Consider the following 6,469-nt stretch of genomic DNA (forward strand, 5'->3'; position numbering starts at 1 on the left):
CCGGGGGGGGGGGGGGGGGGGGCGGGGCGCGGCAAAGAGATGGGGCTGGGCCAAAGCAGAGAGAGAAGCTGTTGGGCTCCCCCTGCGCCCCGGACAATCTCCTGGGTGTGTTATTGGGGAAGAAAGTCTAGTAGGCCCTCACTGGAGACCAGCATCACCCTCAGGCAGGGCCTCCGCTCAGAGGGCTTTATAAAAAATGCCCGGAATAATTAAAAAGAGACTGTTCACTCCCCCTCCTCCTGCCTCCGGGGAGGGATATTCATCTGCAAATAAATTAAAACCAAATCCAGCAATTTGCATGACTCCAGCTCTGGGGCTGCTTGTAAGCAGGTCCCTCGAAGATGCGAAGATGCCCTGGACCAGAGCGAGGTGGTTCTGATCCGCTGCTCCAGGGGCAGCCCTGCTGGGGCAGCTCCTCTTCCGGGGGCAGAGGCTCTGTCTGCCCTGTGCTTTCACACTGGGGCCCAGAGCACTGTCCAGACGGTGGAGAATTGGGGGACTGAGGCCGGCAGTCATCACCGAGTCATGTTTCCGTCAGACGGGTGCTGTCTGTCCGCGTGGGCTGCTCAGCGGCTCTTGGGCTCCTCTGACCGGCTGGGCGGCCTCGGGAAGCCTGTTTGTTTTAGGGGAACACAGAAGGCTATGGCCGACCTACACTGAGGGAAGAGGTGCTGGCATCGAATGGGTTGATGTGACAGGAGTTCAAAAAGGAAAACAATGGCTATGCAAATTCAAGGTAGAATTACATGATGCAACCTAAAAATATCAGCAGACACCAGGCTGAGCCCTGCTTCTGTTCAGAAGTCCCAAATATGTTACCCTCAGCCGCCACAGGACGCTAACCCTATGATGCGGGTCCCAAGCTCGTGACCTCACCTAAACGTGATCACCTCCCAAAGGCCCCCCTCCTAATACCAACGCGTGGGGTTAGGGCGTCAAGATAGGAATCCGTTGCTAGCAGTGCCTGCACAATCTTCCCTTCCCCTCTTGCCGGCTCATACAGGACTTTCCCCAGAGGGTAACCGGGACCAGAGCTTTGAACGGCAGGGCCAGCCCGTGAGCTGGACGCTGAGGTCAGCCTGTATCTTGTCCTTCTCCACAAATCCATCATTCTGTCCCCAGTAGACAGGCCCCCCACTTAGGCTAGAGGAAACCCCTTGCTGCTCCCGGGGCCCATCTCCGCCCAGGTGGGCCGCCTCATGCAGTAGGAATGGGGGTGGCAATGGGCCTGGTTTCTACGGCACTGAGATGGGTGTCCCCGCCCAGGGCTCACACAAAGAGAAGGTGGCAGGGAACAGGCTCATGGTTCCCCCACGTAAAGGGCAGAACAAAAAGACAAAAAGCTCTTTGTTGAGCACAACATAGTGCCACCCCCAACCTGGGCCTCCAAGTACACAGCACAGGTGCTCCCTGTACCTCCCCTACAGGCAGCGGAAGCAGTGCTGGGACAGCTCCCCTGCTACAGAGGAGTGCGGACAACAGCCAGGAAGCCATGGGGTGTGCCAGGAGCTGCAGGGCTAAGCCCCTCTGGAAACAGGCAGAGAAACCAAGCCCAGAGTGGTCACAGGGCTGGTCAGAGGAGAGCTAGGTGAAATCTGAGCCTCCTCTCCAGGTCCCACTGCCTTTCTCCACTAAGAAAATGTCAACAGGATACAGCTGAGGACCCCGGTCCAGCATGGCCTGGACACATAGGAAGCCTTGATGAATGCTGAATGGCTTCGTGGGTGCATGGGTCAATAGACGGGAGGGAGGTAGGGAGGGGCAGGGAAGAGTAGATGGATGGATGGATGGATGGATGGATGGATAGATGGAGGGATGGCTGGCGGGCTGGCTGGAGGGCTGGGTGACTGGGCACCCATCTAAGAGAGTAAGATCAGTGCGTGACTATATGCTCTCATCTTGAGACTGACCAGAACAGCATGAGAGCTGGGAGGGAGTCCATGAATACCTGTTCGTTAATTTAAAGGCAGGGTAAGAAGTCTTCCCAAGTATGGCCTCAGGAGTCAGCCTGGATGGACATTTCGATGCTCTGACTCGCTCCTGTGTGATTTTGGGAAAGTTATTACACCTTCCCAAGCCTCAATTTCCTTGTTTGTAAAATGGAGATAGTAAGAGTCCAACTCAAGGATTAATGAGGTCATCTACATAAAGGGCTTAGCACAGTGCTTGGCATATAGGAAGAGCTAAAAAATAATATTACTAGTTATTATATATTATTAATTTCATGGTCACTTATGCACTTTTCTTTATTAATAATAGCAAGATAACTGTGACAACCCTTCTCAGTGTAAAAGCCAGTGGCCTTATAAGAGCCCACGGGACCTCACATGACCTTGCTTGGTTTCTTCACTGGTCCCATCTGTCTCCCCCTTGAGCAACATGCACTTGCTGCATTATGCCTCAGATGTGTGCCCCTGCCCCAGACCCTTGGCACCTGTTCTCTGTCCTCTGCCAGGCCCTTCCCCCAAAGAGCTCCATGGCTCACCCCCTCACCTCCTTCAAGCCTGCTCAAATGTCCCCTTTTCAGTGAGACCTTCCCTCACCTCTTTTAAAATTGGACCACCCTGCCCCTCTGGGGTACCTCCAATCTCCCTCCCCTGCTTCATTTCACCCCATAGCACCTCCCTCCTTGTGACTTACTACGCACTTGAATTAATCAACGTATTTATCACCTGCCCCTCACAACAGTCTCAAATCCACAAGGGCAGCGATGTTTATCCCTTCTGTTCCCCAGTGCTACAGCAGTGCCAGGCACACAGTATGCCCTCAATGCCCAGTTGCTAAATAAACAAATAATGCGTTAGGAGGGTGTGCTAAGGCTTACAGCCTGTGCCCCCAAATCCAGGGATCCAAGCTGAAAGGAGACAGATATCCAAATGGAGGTGGAAAGGGTTCTCAGGAGCCTAAAGAAGGCATCGTGAAGAGGTGGCCTTTGCACCTACCTTGGAGGGGGGGAGGATATGGTTAGGTACAGCAGGGAAGGAGGGCATTCCAAGCTGTGGGGTTGACATGAGCCAATGCCCTGCAGAGAAGAGGAAGAAGCGGGGGCCCTGGAGCACTGGGGTCCCCTAAAGCAGGCCGGCCCTGGGGTAGGGCCAGGAAATCGGTGCAGGTGATCGTGGGGCCACAAGCCAAAGTTTTGCACAGACTGTAGGAGAGGGTGTAGGTCAGAGGCAGCCGTGGGGAGGCCCTTCCCAGCCAGGCAGTCAGGCCCCAGGGAGCTATAATGAGCTTTCTCATCAGAGCTGTCGGGAGGATGGATTGCCTTCACCGAGGAGGCTCAGAAGTGAACATGACTGCCAGCCCCCTTCTGCTCCTCGTTTCAGAAACTACACATTCTTGACCCACGCTGGCCTAGAGTGGGAAGGCAGAAAACCCACTGGGGTGATTGATGCCCTTCACTCTAGATGAATGACACCCGTAAGTGGCCCCCATTCACCCTGCGTGGCATCCGCCGCCCCCTTCGAGCAGGAGCCAGAGTAGCCTGCCGATTGGGAGGTGGTCTGGCTATTGGCTCCAGCGCCACTCGGCTCCCACAGGTCTGCGCTTGACAAGGACTGATGGGATGGGGGGGCGGGGGTGCACGGGCACTGGGGGGTGGGGCAGTGAGCGCTCAAGTGCAGCCGGAATGAGCTTCAGCTCTGGAGTCCAGGGTCAGAACTTGGCTCTGCCACTTCCCGGTGCTGGGCAACACCTTCAACGTCTCTGAGTCCCATTTTCCACACCAGGGGGTGGGGGGAAACTGCCCCAGGCTAGGCCACTCTTATACCTCGGGGTTTGCAACTGGGATTCACATAAACTGGGGGTAGCTGAAGTGGGGGTGCTGAGGGTGCTATCCTGGAATAGCCTCATGGACTCTGTGAACACAGAAAAACAGAGAGAGAGCAGGTGTGTTAGGGAAAGCATGGCGCCCGCAGGGGGGCCAGGGAGATCCAGCCTAAGTTTTGGATGGTTTTCCCAATCCTGACCTTCCTTCTGCTGCATTTGCTGGCCCTGGGCTCGCTGAGACACCCCTATAAGACCTCTCCTATAATCAATTCCCCTTTCCTCGATGTGGTTCGAGACGATGTCAATCGTATGGTAGATTGTGTTTCCGGAGACCACAACAATCTCTCCCAGCCCACACACTGTTTTGCAATGGGCCCTGGCCACCCCCAGCCCCAACCAAGGGGTGATGTCTGTCTTCCCTCCTGCCCCCGCGATGGGCTCAGTCAATGGCATGAGGTGTCAGTGAAAGTCGGGGGCTTCCAGGTACCAGCATTAAGAAGATCCGACAGCTTTCCACCCTTGCATCCTGGGGGCAGCCAGCTGCCAGGTCAAAACTGTCACTTCCCGGAGGCCACCATGCTGTGAGGGAGCCTGATCTAAGCCACTTGGAGAGGCCCCAGAAAAATGCCCAGCCCAGCCCAGGCTCCAGATTCGTGAATGAAGAAGCCTTCTTGAATGTTCTAGCCCCAGCAGACAACTCATAGAGCTGATCATTGACAACTGAGCTTCTCCATTGAACCCTCCCCAAATTATAGAAGCCTGAGCAAACAAATGACTATTGTTTTTTTAACCATTACACTTTGGAGCACTTTATTATGCAATAACAGATCACTGAAACAAATTGCAACCCAAAAGCCAAAAATTGCTACTCCCATCTATTGGGTTCCTGAGTTCGGATAGCGACAGCTCTGATAGTGAGAGACACCCAGTTAGGGTGAGACCCCACAAGCCAAGGAGGCCTTGGGTTCCCATCCCGGCCTCATCTCTGATTGGCTGCATGACTCTATTGTCCTAAGTGTCAGAAGGGCCTTCCTCACCCTGCACCCCACCCAGGTCCCAAGAGCATTGCTCCTACCAGCCCAGTGATCTGGAACCTCACAGAACAATCTTCCCTGAACAATACACACTGCTCTTCTCCTCTTCTAGCAGATCTTTACAAAACACTAATTCATTCAATGAGCACTTCCTCTACAAATGGCCAATAACCATATGAAAATATGCTCAGCTTCATGAGTAATCAGGGAAATGCAAATTAAAGCNNNNATGAGATTCACCTTCCTGTTTATCAGGTTGGCAAAATGAAGACTGATCATAACTGTTACAGACAGGGGTAGGGCATATCAGGGGTCTCGGGTGCTGGGAAGCAAGCAATCCACAAGGCACTTTAGCAGCATATATTAAAATACAAAAGGTCTGTGGGGTGCCTGGGTGGCTCAGTCGGTTAAGCGTCCGCCTTCAGCTCAGGTCATGATCTCAGGGTCCTGGGATCGAGCCCCACATCAGGCTCCCTCTCCCTCTGCTACTCCCCCTGCTTGTGCTCGTTCTTTCTCTCTCTCTCTGTCAAATAAGTAAAAATCTTTTTTAAAAAATAAAAAATATCTGTATCCTCCAATCTAGTAATCCCACTTCTGAGTTTGTACCCGAGAGAAATATTTGCATGTGTTAGAGAAAGAAACATGTGCAAAAATGTTCTCTGCAGCCTTGTCAGTAACTGTGGAACTCGGGGAACGAACCCTACCCCCACGAACAAGAGCCGTGTATCCTTGCTCTGCTACACCAGGCAGCCATTACCGTAAGTGGTATTTTATGCCACATCCATGCCATAACATAGAAAGTACACACAGATGACATAGGTAAATGACACATAGCACCAAAGTCCTGGCACTAGGAGGTCTCTAAGACATATCGTCAAGCGCAAGAGCACCTTTCCAGTACGGTATTTGTGTAAACGACCTCATGAAAAATGAAAATACAAAAATTCACTGTAAATGCAAATTTTAAGGTATGGAAAGGAACTCAGGAAACATAAAAAGTATTCTTTGGGGACATGGATGGTATTGGGAATGTTGGTCTTATTTTTATTTGTTTTAATGATGATAATGTATTTGTGTGTATTTCTTATGTTTTTAAATACAATTTTTAAAGTAAACATTTATGAATACTCATAGGTGTTTCTAGGTTGTTGGGGGCAGCTGCTGGGGTCCAGGCTGAAGACAGAGCTGGAGTATGAGGCTCATTCCTGAGACTGGAGGAGCACAGGAGTGGGGAAATTACCGTGGGCTGGAATGGTCAAGGAGGGCAGCCTGGAGGAGGGATCCCTCAAAGGCTGGAGAGTGGTTGGAGAGGAGGAGCTGCCCCAGGAGAAGTTGGGTGCCCAGCCCCTAGAAAGCTGCACAGAGAGCTTCTGGCCCGGACAGGAAATGGGGCTGGGTAACCTCAGAGAGCTTATCTTGCCCCCAGCCTCTCCTGTGTTCTGATTTCTCTGGCTTCTGAGAAGTCTCCTTGTCCTGCCTGTGATGTTAGGGACCAGGTACAGGACAGCAGAGATGTGGGGCTTGATGTGTCCCCATTGATCAGGCCCCAGGACCAGACACACACACACATACACAGACACACACAGACACACACACAGCCTCTCTTGCCCCACAAGAGGACTTCACATTCATCCTCATGGCTCCCTGTTGGTTCATCTGTTCATTTG

This window comes from Ursus maritimus, unplaced genomic scaffold, assembly GCF_017311325.1.
Source record: "Ursus maritimus isolate PB19 unplaced genomic scaffold, ASM1731132v1 scaffold_3, whole genome shotgun sequence".
NCBI classification, from domain to species: Eukaryota; Metazoa; Chordata; class Mammalia; order Carnivora; family Ursidae; genus Ursus; species Ursus maritimus.